The following is a 14,228-nucleotide window of genomic DNA, read 5'->3' on the forward strand; positions in this document are numbered from 1 at the left end:
ATAGGTATTCTATCATCTGCCACCAAAAGCATCTTATTTGTTGAGTGACATAATTTGCAATAGATGAGATTGCTGGTTGCCTATCCAAAACCTACAGGCAAAGTGCTCTCTTTATCCTTCCTTTTCCCTCTTCTTTCCCGCATGGAATATGGTTGTAAAGTGCGGCACTCTGGCAGCTTTCACGGACTATAAGCAACTTTAGGGATGGAAGACAAGCACAAAAAAGAAAAGTAGAGCAGATGAGAAAGGAGTTTGTCTCTGGCCATGAAATCACCATACCAGCAATGGCTATGCCTGCACTTTTTCTTGTTGAAGTCACTATTCTGGGTTTACTGATACACACAACCAAACCTAATCCTGACTGTGCCAGCTGCTGAATGGCATTTAAAGTGATCCATTGAGAAAGAAATTTAGAAACTGAAGTCTTACTCCTTAGAAGATGATTTTTTAAATTTAAAAATTGCCATTTTGTTATGTTGAAAGATCAAAGAGCTATTTGAATTGTACTTAATAATTCCATTTTACATTTTCTTTCATAATTATCCTAAAATACCTTTTGAAGCTGACCGAGAAAGCAAGGAATAGACATCATTACAGTATTTGTTACTATGTTTCCACAAATGCTCAGAAAAGAGTCAAAACTAGGTCACCAAATGTATTCAGTCTCCATTTATCTATTGAGTACATAAAACATTAGGGGCAGTGTTAGATAGTGTGTGTGTGGGCGGGGGGAGAAGATAAAAACTCTACATTTGTAGAACAAAATGAGTGCTGACCAGCATAAAATAGTATGAAAATACCTATATTATTAAAAAAAAAAAAGAATGAAAAGAATCCTCTAGAAAAGACTGCAAAAAAATTATCTGAAATGTGGAGTTCTGTATATTATATAGTTCTCACTTTCTTCTTCACATTTCCTGCAATGAGCATGCAGTTTTTAGTCAGGGAAAAAAATATTGTTGAAAAAAGAAATTGTTAAAGACAAGGAATTTGGAGCCAAAGCCCTCCACTCACTGTGTTCCAGGAATTCTCAGCTTTCTGTAGTTCTCTTCCATCACTACTAAAAATTCTTCAGTTGATCATACTGGTTAAGTCGCAGGTTTTGAGCCTATTATAATGTAGATTCTAATGAAAGATCAGTAATTCTCAGGAATGCCCTTGGGCCTTTTAAAAGTCAAAATTCTTGCTTGCCCCCTTAGTGACTCTGATTCATTAAGTCTGGACCAGGACCAGCCATGTGACTCTCTCCTACCCATGTGATTCTGATGTACACTGGCAGGAACCATTGATTTAGGCTGTTGTTGGTTACATGAACCTTAGTATAAATGAAGATCCAAAGGAAAGAGTTTAATGGGGCACTAGGAGAAACAAGAAGACAATAGTTCCTAAAACGAAGGCATGTGAGGCAGTCAGTCCTGGAGAGAAACACAAAACATGCAGCCTCACTGTTCTCCCGGACCTTGCCAGCAGAGCTTGCAAAAGAACCAAATGCGTGAACGTGCGCTCTTTATGGTGGCACTTCCGCTGACTGGGGCAATGAATGAGCCAGGGACAGCCCTCAGAGGGGTAGAAGGCAATGAAGAAAGAGAGAGTAGTTTGGGTCTTCTAATGAACCAGGAGAAATCACCTTGATTTTGTCTCATTTTTGAAGGTTTAAATCTGGACCAAAGGTCAGGAGAGGGTCACTGGGACATCCAGAGGGAGTGATCTGGGTGTCTCCAGATATCATTTACAAATTGCAAGGTGCTGTTAAACCTTGGACATTGCTTTCTTAAACAACTTAAGAAACACATCTGGGGCTCATCATAGTTTCAATACAGAGCCAAGTTGTGCTAAGGTTTTCATAAAACAAACCACTCACTACCAATGGTGTGTAGGTGTCAGGGTTGGTTCTCATCTCCATTTTTGTTTATCACTGACAAAGAAAGATAACTACAGAGATTGTTTTTCTTTCTTATATCCTGCCAGAACAAATAACCAGTTGTTTGTTTTGATAATTTTTTGAAAGCCCTTAAAGGTCTACATTCTGCTGTGTCTCAGTAATTCCTTCCTCAATTCTTAATTAGATTATTACTACTTGAAAAATGAGCATATTTTTATTGCAAGGGGAATGGATAATAAATCTTATAAATTTAAAACCGGAATCAAAGCCCCCACTGAGTTAGGAGGAAATCAAGGGACTGTAAAATGTATTTCATTCATTTTCCCCTGGGCGGTCTGATTCTTCTAATGTCAGACTCTGCCTGCTATCTTGTCATAATGGGCTGAACCGTGCAGATAGGCAAGGCAAGACATTACAATGTACATTACTGATGATACACACAGAATTCTGATGCTTACAAATGTTCAAAGCATCATAAGGGAAAAGGCCTTTATTAATAAAGGCCTTGAATTTATCAGCTTCCAGGATTTAACTTCCTCTTGGATTTCAGTTAGAGAAATTTATCCAATTGAATAATTAATTTTTAAAAACTCATAGTTAGAGGATGCTAAAGATACTTCCTAAATTCACTATAATGAAAATTAGACTACCTCGTGGGTCTGAAGACTGATTTCTTAGTGCACCGGTGAACCCACATATTTTCTTTTACTCATCCCTAGAAATAAAAGAGAATTACTTCAGAGAATAGCGGTCATTATCAATTCTATCCATAGAAGTAATTACCATACTAAGTATTCTCACAGCACAGAGCTTTGATTATTGCTACCAGATGAATATTTTACTTTAACCTCAGTAAAAACTGAAATCTTTCTCTTACAGGACATAGCAAGTTAAGTAGTTTTAAAAAAAAAAATCACGGGAAAGCTTTTTTACTTAAGTGTAAGAAAAAGAGCATTGTGTTATATATTTCTAGGGACTTTAAAAATCCAAATATGATTCTTCTGTGGAAGAGAACAGAACATCGTTTCTCCTGTGGCAATTCTTCCCTTCCAAAGAAGAGTAAAGAAAAGGTTTGTAGTCTTAAAATGAATCATTGAACATTAATACCCAGTTACAGGTTTTATTACTGTAATCACAAAAGGCCAAAGACCAGCCTCATTTCCTATTGCATCTGTGGCCAGTTAACAACTTTTAAGAAAATTTCATGTTCCAATAACACACAGAAAAAGAACTGACATCATCTATAAAAAGGAATACTACTCTGCTTCCTCTTCAGCAATTCTGAACAGTGCCAGGTGATAAATAACCTTGCTTGGCCTCTCATGCTGCTCTGTCTGCAGAGCAAGCTTGGCTCTGGTAGATCAGCCTTCTGAATAATGATCCTGCCCGTAAGTTACACATTAGAAATCACTGACACTCTATTTGTTCACAAACAAACCCTGGTAACTATGTCTCCTTTTGAAGCTATGGACAGTTTCTAGTTTTCTAGATGATGTTGAGCTATGGAATCTTTTTTTCCCCATTTTTTTTTTTTTTTTTAGTTGTAGATGGACACAATACCTTTATTTTATTTATTTAATGCGGTGCTGAGGATGGAACCCAGTGCATCACATGTGCTAGGCAAGTGCTCTACCGCTGAGCTGCAACCCCAGCCTGAGCTATGGGATCTTTTTCTCACCCCATCATTAAATACTTCCCAAATACCACAGCCTCAGGACCTCTCTGCCTGCTGGTGCAATGCTGGGTACCACCCACCGAGAGCATGTCCAAGGGCAGAGGTGTGGTGAAAGATGGTGATCCCCACTTCAATCCCTAGACAGCTAACCAAGGAACTTGCGTCTCATCCATTCCAATTTCTGCAAGTTATACGGAAGCATTTTCTGAAACACGATGAAGGGAGAAAACCCTTCAATTTACCACTATGGGCATTGTCTTTGCTTTGCTTTGCTTTCTTTTCTTTTCTTTTCCTTCTCCTTTTCTTCTCCCCTTCCTTCCTTTTCCCTTCCTCTTTACATCCGTGACACGTGACTGGGAACAGAGCTGAGAACTGGGCATACAAAGAAAAGGTAACCCCCCCACACACATACACAGCTAGCCTCAACGAACTCCTAGTTTACCATTTATAATAACGATAGATCCATTCATTGCATGTTTACGTCATGCTAAATGTACTCTATGCACTTTTGCATTGAATCTCCATAACACTCTTGAGAGGAAGTCATCATGACCATTCTATTTTACAGATTAGGACAGGAAGCTCAAAGTGGTTAAGTAACTTGTCCCTGGTCACACAGCTCATAACGAGAGACTGGGATTCAAACCCAGGTCTGCATACGAAAATTGTGCTTATTCCACAATAATATTCTACCCCTGGAAAGGAAAATAGGAGCTCCAGGCTGGATGATACTGGCCACTGCATGAAAGAGGAACTATGTTTCCTCTTCTGAGGGAAGATTTCCCGGAAAAAGTTTGAATCTCAGTTTGATTATAGGGTATAAAATACATGCTTCAGCACATAAGGAAATATAAAGCACAAAGGAAAAAAGGCTTAGGTCAGTCAGTTTTTTTACTTTAAGCAAAAGTCTAATCTATAGACCAGCACCAAGCAGTGAACTGTGTGTTATTACTTTTTGATGACATAGAAATTGAGAATAAGTGCTTAGGAACTTTTATAGCAACTTAACAGAGTATAACAATGAGCATGGCATTGTATTTTTTGGGGGGGGCGGTTAAAGTTTATTTTAATCCCCCCTAAATAGTAGTTGATTTTCATTATATATAAAAAATATCCATCTGCAATAGATGGGGCATTTAAAACAACAACAACAAAACACTATTTCACAGTAATCTGAGAAACACTGGTTTAGGTCATTTGGAGTAATGTAACATTTAAACCACATTAATAAGTTACCAGTTTGATTTTCCATTCATGCCACCATGATTCCCAGAATAGATGATTTTTCTTCTCTAGGCCTGTTCATATTGAACTTGTGAGCATTGGGCCACTTTGGTGATATATCTGCCCCTGGATACTCTACCCAGAAACTGGAACAATGTCTTGGTTTGCAGGAATATTGGGTGCATGTTAAATGGACCAATTAATAACCAGTGACCTGTGAGGTTAAAAAGAAGAAAAAAATGTTTTCTGAGTTTTGATTTATATTTCTCAGGAAAAAAGAAATAAAGCATGTGCATATCGGAGAACCTGCCAATAATTCTGATCATAGGACTTAGTGGCAGACGTTGACAATACCTTTAAGTGGTGTGATTTATCCACAACATCCAGAGTCGTGTCCTTTAGCCTCCCGTGGTGGAGTATTTCAGGGAATAATACAAGGTGATAAGATTCTCTCAGGGCTATTCTCTCGGCAGAATACAGACATATAATCTGGTACTTGGAAGAGACATGCAGGAAAATTTATGTACCTAGGAATCGGAATTGGCTTATTCATGACTGGGAAGGAAAGTCATGCATTTAAGGAGTCAATTATTGCAACTGGTGACAAAATGCTGCTGCTAGTAGAAAATGTTATTTTATGAACACTTTTAAGAGAATTCTTTCCTCAAACCCCTGATGATAATATATTTAAGATTTCGATTGCACGTGTCATTTCCTTATTTCCAGAGGTGTCCTGGCTGGGAAAACAACCTCTGCCTTGAGTGCCACATCACTAGAGTTTCTGGGGTCCAGTCCCTGCTGACTGGTGACAAGCAAGAACCCTTCATGGAAAAATCTGAGGGAACAGTGGCAGAGTGGCCCTGGCCCCAGAGTCCAGCTGTGAGAGCACAGGCTTCTTGTTGTGTGACTAGAGAAGCTAACAGGGTGACTCAGCGGCTAGGGGAGAACGTGCCCTGGGGATTCCTTCTTTCAGACCCCTAAAATGGGTGGAAGATAAATGGCGGTGAGGTCAGGCTGCCGGTTGTGATTCTCTGCAGGCAGGTTCTAGGGGTACACTGGCCAACTCTGTGCGTGGGCGTGGGAGACAAGGAAATAGGCTAGGCCACTGGGCTGTTTTCAATGCCATTTATGTGCTACAGAGTGAAATAAGGGTGCCTTCGCAGTGAAGGCAACAGAGTTTATGCACATGAAATATATAAATATCAGATACCTACATTTAACAAAACAAACTGGCTAAAAACTCTGAAATGGATTAAGGCTAAAACTTCCTGAGTACCTTGCCTTTTGTTTGATGAACTGTACAAACTGGCAGCTTAGTGAATGCCACAGTGGCTCAAAATTCTGACAAGGTATGTAATATGTACTGCATAATATAGATAGCGGAATCTCAATAGTTATAAAAATTATATAGATATGACTATCAGGTGGAGAGAGAGAGAGAGAGAGAGAGAGAGAGAGAGAGAGAGAGAGAGAGAGAATGCACAAAACAGAATTGTGCCCTGGGAATAGTTATTTATTATCAAAGATAAATCTGTTGAGTGGGATATAGCAGAATATAGCAAAATAGGTAAAATTTTATCAGTTCAACCATTGATGGAGGAGTCACAGCCAATTCACAAACCCAGTATAAACTTGAAGTGCTCATGACACAGATAAAGAAAACAGACCAGAGACCAGCAATACTGAGTTTCAGTGTGGTCTCAAATGAACCAAATAAGTATTATATTCTCTCTCTTTGGAAACTCTGTGAAGGAGAAGTATTTTTGTTTTGGGAGAGAAGACTGGTCAGATGTTCATGGTTAATTAGTACATGTCCAAAGTATGAGAGCAAAATAGAAAAGAAAGGGAAAACAATAACATTTATTGTGGATGTAAGATGTGGGTGTAGGTCAGACCTTATTCTTGTAAGTCCTTTTGTAAAGTCCACAAAGCAATAAATATATAATGTACTAGATACAATGCAATTTTAAACAGTAAAAAGTAATTTTAGAATCCATATGCGAGCTTGGCTTTTTTTGAAATGTGTTTCCATACTTTAGGTTAACCACAAGAATCTAGAAACTTAGGCAGATATGCTTTGACTCCAAAGAATGAGAACACATTTTTATTTTCCAAATTGGCTAAAACATTTAGATGTGTTTTCATCTGTGGAATAGATACCAAATCACAGATGAGGAGGGACATATTCAAACCTCCATCCTGCCTCCCCTCCCCTCAAAAATCAATCTTACATTTAAAAACAAGTGAAATATTAAGAAGAAAGATCATGCTTTTCTAAATTCAATTAAGTGGTAATAGGAAAGGTTGAAGCTTCAGGAGTTTCGAGATAACAAATGATAGAGCTAAGCCTCCTCCCCCAGTTAGCCTGCAGGCCTATTCCATGCTAAATAAGAGGCTTTTCATTCAACCTGGTAATGGGTCACATCCATCACCCCTGCCTCTAAGGCCAGCCTTAAACTCTTCCTCAAGTGGAGAGCATTATTAAACTCTTAAAGAAAACTGAAGTCACAGAATGACATTTCCCTGGCTTATGAGAGTGCAGATTAATCAATGAAGACAATTTGTACATTATCTTTGGAATGTGAATATAGAATGGTTTTAAATATTCCAACTCCTCAGAGCCTGCTTAAAAATAGATACTGATAGCACTTTCTCCAAGCTCTTTATAAAAATGACCCTATTTACAGCAGTAGTCCATGTGAAAGTTAACTTTATGTACCCATCAGTCAGAAGGTACATAATAAACATTTGTTAAACAAATGAATGTTAACATATAAACAATCAATTTTATTCTATTTCTTTGGTAGTGTTTAAAGACAACATATGATGATTCCAGTAGTCTGTTTCTGTTGTATTTGTAAGCTAACATATAATCACATAGATGTAATTTACATTAAATTGTAAATATTTTTACTATTAATGCAATTTAATAAAATTTCAACATGTATAATGTATACATCTGTTTAACTTGAGATGTTATTAATCATCTTGAATATCCCTTGATAGCATTGTACTTGGTTGTGAATCAATTACATTCTTCACATGAATGTTTTGTGAACTCAGGAGTAATAACAGCAGTTTCATCTGGGCCTCAAAAGCAAAAAAAATCAAGTCCTCTTTATACATTGTAAAATAGCTCTATCACCCCTAGCCCTTCTGCATTGTGTCCCCTCTTTGTACCTCTTGGCCCTTTAAATTTGTCACATTTGTTTTACTCTGAGCTTCTAGGTTGGGGTGGGGGAGGGCACACACTGCATTGATATGAAAGCATGCTGTGTGGTTTCTGATAAGAGAGGTTGTGTGCTGGCCAGTGACTAGCTCTATTGCCAATGAGTCAGCTGAGATAGGACCATTCGTTTATTTGAGTGGACATGGGTTGACAGTGCAATAAGAGGTATTGGTATGGAACACACAGTTGAGGAAATGTAGGTTGGGCACAGAGTGATTCGGCAAGCTTTGGAATGTTTCCATGTACACAAATACCTCACCTTCCTGATCTGGACTGTTGTCTCTTGGATTCCTTGGCTAAATGCAAATGCCCCTAGAGGAATACACTTCAATCTAGTGTCACGTGTTAATATTATATTGAACTCACAGGTGTGCAAATTTTTTGACCTACAAGAAGCAGCAGTTTCAGTTGGTTCAGAAAACACCTTCCTGGGGTAATTCATCACATTGTCCTGTTATCAAACTGAGGAGACAGAGGACAAGAAATCTTGAGACAGGGAAAGACCGGGCATAGGAAGTACTGCCCTGTTATCAGGACCTGGTCACATTCTCTCAAGCTAGACATGATAAATCTACCATTGCTTCCAAGATCACTGTAGCTGCCGTGCTGGGCCCTCTATATCCCATCAAGCCCATGTGTAAGGCTCATTCTGGACTGAATTCCCCAGGCTTCTTCATTTAGGTTGATTCTAAACTATGTTTTCTATGACCTGTATTAGGACTCATATTCCAGGACCTAATGGTTATCTCTATAGAAATTTATTTAAATTCACCCTAGCACTCCAGCCTATCTCTGTGGGTTCTAAGATGATGAACTTTGGACTCAGGTGATCCTCATACCAAATCTAACTGTTAGTCATTGAGCCTTCAGCAATCTGCTCAATCATTTTGGACTTCAATTTACTCAGTTTTACTTTATGATAATATTTCTCAGGGGGTAAGATGAGCTGTGTGGGGTTAAATGAGTCACTGTGCCAATCACTGTGGACGGAACATGGTACTGCACAGAATTTATCATTTTGGAAGCTCTTTCTGTCCTCAAGTGCATTTACTCTCTTTTTGTCAGATACAAATTCCACCTTTTTTTATGTTTTTTTTAAAGAGGGAGAGAGAGAGAGAGAGAGAGAATTTTTTTAATATTTATTTTTTAGTTTTCGGCGGACACAACATCTTTCTTTGTATGTGGCGCTGAGGATCGAACCCGGGCCGCACGCATGCCAGGCGAGCGTGCTACCACTTGAGCCACATCCCTAGCCCCAAATTCCACCTTTTGTCAAAGACAAATGACATACACATAACTTCTATATCTTCATCCACGTCAGTGATACTCAAATTTGTGGTAAGGAAACAGCCCATTACACAACACTAGAGATCTCTCTTTTGGGTGACATTAATCCATTAAATGGTATCCTTTCTCCAAAGTTATTCCATCTGCCTTTCCTTACAATACCCACATTTCACCCTCTTTTTAAGAACATCATGGTAAACCTTCTCAAGTGGCTTTCTTAAGTGCAAATACTAATATCTTTCACTTTCTAGCCTAGCAAATTATCAAAGAGGATCTGTATTAAAAGGAGTTCTAAGGGTAGAAAGTTTGCCTGTCACTTACCTCTGGCATATAGAAACTCAAGGCACTTTGCTCTACAAGAGCACAAACTGAGATTGTTTACTTACTGCTGAATTTTCGATGCTTTCCACAGAGTAGAGCCTTGTTAAATGTTTGTTGAATTAATAAGCCCATTCTGACTTTCTATAATCACAACCTCCTTTTTATACAACTAACTTATTAGCCACCTATTCTAGACTCCTACCCAGGTTTCTTGTATGCAAGTTGCTATATCTGCCTTTAATACTTTTGAAAATTGAAATAATATTTAGCCAAATGGTGTCCTCTGGACTTACTCCAGAAGTAAATTCTCCATTATACCTCTAAGATCTTTGGCAGTGGTTATTGCAGGCTCTGGAAAATTTGGAGTAAGTCTTGGATTTCCAGTACCAGATTGTTTGTTGTGCTATAAAAAGTTAACCCAGCAAATTTGGGAAACTTGATCCCTGCACATTCCAAAGAAAAGATTGGCTCTGAGACAACTTCTGAATGCCTGGAATATCTTGCCTGATAAGAATGTACTAAATTATTAGGCACCTATTCTAGACTGCATCAGTTTAACCTGTGGAGCCAGAGACTGAGTAGCCAAGTAGGATTAGTCACGCAGGCACTAAAATAAAAACCAATGCTCAGATGAATTTCCCTGATTGGCAACACTTCACACATGTTGTCACACTTCAGTGTTACGAGAATCAAGCTCCATATATACAACTCCACTAGAAGAAGAAACTGGAAACTAGTGTCTGGTTTAATTCCACATACTTTTCCTTTTGTTAATTTTAATCGTTCACCATAATAAACTTCAACCATGAATATTGCAGCTTTTTTGAATGTTGAGTCTTTTTAGTGAATCCAGCCTGAAGTTGGTCTTGGGGACTCCCAACATATCCACAAACTCTATGCCTTGATCAAATTAACTAATCTCATTAAGTGTCAGTTTCTTTTTTAGTTAAATAATAATCATCATCATCACATTAATAATACTACCACCTACCTTGTGGTGAAGTTTTGGCACCCATTATATTCCAGAGTCTCCACAAACATAACTTGAGATTTACTCTAGACTTCCAGGCCAATGTTAAGTGTGAGTGCATATCATATATTCAACAAAAGTTTGTCCCCTTGAGCTATTTCTTTTGCAACTTTTCATATGCCCCCACCTCAAGATAGAATTTTCTAGACCAGGAGCTCTAACCTCCAGTATCACAGGGAGAGCCTTTTCCTTGGCACCCCCATGAACATTACTCTCCTCCAATTCTTTGCTTTTTCCATTTCCACCCCAAAAATTATTCTCCTTGATAGAGAAGACAGGCCAATCACAGTTTTGCTTCATCTTTCTCATCCATTTCCTTTATCTTACTAGCCTTAAGCAATAAATCTCTTTCTTGATCTTTTTTTAAACAGTTTATTTTTGTTTTCTTTTAATATACCTGGATTTTTTTTCTCCATTTCCAAGTCATTTGGATGTTGACTTTTCTGACCTCCTGCGGGTTTGTGATGATTTCTGGTATTAGTATTTTATCATCTATGTTCCTTCTTTTTAAACAAACAAAACCAAAAAATGTTCTTTGCATTTAAGTTTTACTTTACTGCTACTATTTTTCTTAATTACAAAAGACATGTAGGGTCAAAACCAAAACATTACAGATATCTATATTTTAAAAAGTTAAACTTTCTAGACACTCACCCTGAAGGTTCTGCAGTGTGTTTCTTTTAGACCCCTCAGCTCATAGCAGAATTCCTTGTGCAACCAACCACTGGAAAACCACTAATTTCTTTAGTTACCTTACCATTTTCTTCTCTATTGGGATTCATTTCAAAGGCACAGAAGATTTTTTTTTAAAAAATAATTTTCTAGCTCTTCCAAATTTTATGGGCAGATAGAACACGGATCTATCTTTTCTCTGAACTTTTTAAAAACTATGGTTTTCTCAAGTTTATGGCACAGGCTTGAGCATCCTCAGTTTTCTCTTCTTGGATATCAGGAATACCTTTCTGTGCCTTGAACTATATATGAACTATATATATATCTCAAGAAATTAGAGCTTGGAGCTCAAAATTCTCATCATGTTCTACTGATTCTACCGTCTATAGGAAGTTCCATGGGTGAACAAAATTTGGAGAAGACTGTTGAAAAACAGCTTTTCCAGTCATATATGCCTGCGTCAGGGATCAGAGAAGTGTTCTGGGAATGCAGCTGTAGATTTGACTCTTGCTGATGTGTGAGTCTTACTGGTGGACAATCTTTAGTGGCACATGGGCGGCTGAGGAAGGAAGCTGATTTAGAAAGTTGGAGTCTTGTTACACGGCATTGAGTAATTTTATTCTCTTTGCCATACATACGAGATTAAGGCATTTGAAGCCAAGTGTGGTAAATTTCATATATTACACACAACTATTATTTCATGTGTTCAGCACTCCACTTTTATTGGGAACTGGAACTAAACCCTTTATGGAGATTTCTCTGGGGACTCTCATTTACTTTACTTAACAAATACTCATTAAGTGTTCTATCTGTGGCTATTTCGGACCCTGGAGATTCTGCAATTAATGAACATTCTTGTTCTTATGGAGCTTATATTCTGGTAGATGGAATCAGACATTAAACAAAATGAGCAAAATATGTAGTATTTCAGATGAGGTACTGTGGAGAAAAAGCAGGCAGGTGAATGGGAAAGTGTTATGCAGCGGGATGTTCTACAGGTGGCCAGTAGCAACCTCATTCAGAACACTTTGGGAAGTGGATCAAAACAGGACGGTCTTACCCAACAATGTGGAATGAGGATTAGAGGAAAAGCTATTAGAAGCAACCGAGAAGAAAGAAGAAAACACAAGAGTGTAGCAAAAAAGGTGGTGGGGGGGAGACGGGGAAACTTCTCAGGTTCTGAGTAGTATTCTAGTATATTTCTGATCAATCCTCCCACCTCCTTCCAAGCTGGTATGAATCGGTTTCCGTTGCTTCTAACAAAAGAATCCTAACTTGTATGCATCAAGTAAAAATGCCGCTGCATTTAAGGCTTGCTCTATGTGAGAAATGTCGGTTATCTCAAAAATTAGAGCTTGGAGCTTCTGATGCCAACAATACGTATTTGATTATCAGAGCAGAATTAATTTTATTTCGCCCTAGCATCCAAGAAATCAAATGGGGAAAAATCCATTTCTTTTTCTTTAAATCAAATTAACTCAGACTCTGCTTTGGGCTGGTAGAAAATTCAAATTTAATTAAGCATTATTTGTCTCCCCTAGTTCTGCCCTCCTTCACATACCCACCCCAGAGTCACATAGAATTAGAGAAGCTTACTGATGTCTGGACAATTGGGAAAGGCTGTGTTTCAAATCTCCAAATAATCGTTTAACCCAGAAACCTTGTATGAAAGTCCCTGGTTCTTTGCTTCCAAGCTAAGAGGAGAACACATAAATCTTGGCTGAGACAAAATATCCCTTGCTTCCCAGGGTGTAGTCATCCATCCCTTCTATGTCCTGTCACATTCTGGAATGGAGAAAATCTTGATGCAGGCACAGATATCCGCTAATCATGTGACATGTTCATCTTTCAGTTAGCTTAGGCTTTGAAATAGGTCACAAGTATACCAGGCTTCCTTCTAGGAGTTGCAGCTTTCCACCCTATAAAAACTTCCTCAAAGATTTTTTTTTTGCCTTTCTAAAAATTGTGGTAAAATATATACTGTATACAGCACATAATTTGCTACTTTCACCATTTTAAGTGTATAGTTCTGTGGTATTAAAGTATATTCACATTTTTGTATTTTCCAGATAAAGATTTAATTAGAATTTCATATTCTAGTTGAAATGGGGAAGGATGAAAATATAGAAAGAAAGAAATATGATATTTAAAATAATTGTTGTGACATGCACTCATTGCATGAATGGCAGCAAATTCAAATGGGATCCCCTAACTGGTGATTCTGAGCAGCTAAGAGACATCATTAGGATACTAAATACTAAGGTCCAAGAGGGTGATGAAAAAGTGACTGTAAGAAAATGTTGAAAACAATGAAGACAAACTTATTTGTCTCACCACATTCAGTACAGCATTTAGTGAGTGTGTGGAGCGGAAATAAAATGCAAGAGTCTGTCTCCATTTTGCCTGTGCTAGCATCAGAATAATACTCTTTGAATTTTATTGAGTAACTTTGAATTGAATTGAGTAACTTTGAATTTCTCAAATTGAATGTAGTTTAATTTTGTGAATTTCAATAATGCTTTTCACATCCTAACAATGTTCTGAAGAATGCAACATAGCGAAGAATTAATTAGTACAGAAACTCTTCAAATTGTTAAGAAATGGGGAGGTGGGGGAGACGGAGAAGAGGGGTACCAAAATAGGTCAGAATGATTTGCCATTGGCTCGGCCTATAAGTTTCTTTGTGGGATTGAATTCTATTCACTTATTCATTTCCAAATATTTATTTAAGCTCCTACTAGGCGTGAGGCAATAGAGATACAGCCAGGCACAGGTTCCTGGCTCTAACTGGGCTTACAATAGGTGTATTTTAATTCGAAACCTTGATTGCAAATCGGACGAAACAGTGAGCCTAGGCGGCCGTGGACCCTGACAAGCCGCATCAAAGGTCATCAGGTTTTCTATTCTT

This window comes from Callospermophilus lateralis, unplaced genomic scaffold, assembly GCF_048772815.1.
Source record: "Callospermophilus lateralis isolate mCalLat2 unplaced genomic scaffold, mCalLat2.hap1 Scaffold_64, whole genome shotgun sequence".
Classification (NCBI taxonomy): domain Eukaryota; kingdom Metazoa; phylum Chordata; class Mammalia; order Rodentia; family Sciuridae; genus Callospermophilus; species Callospermophilus lateralis.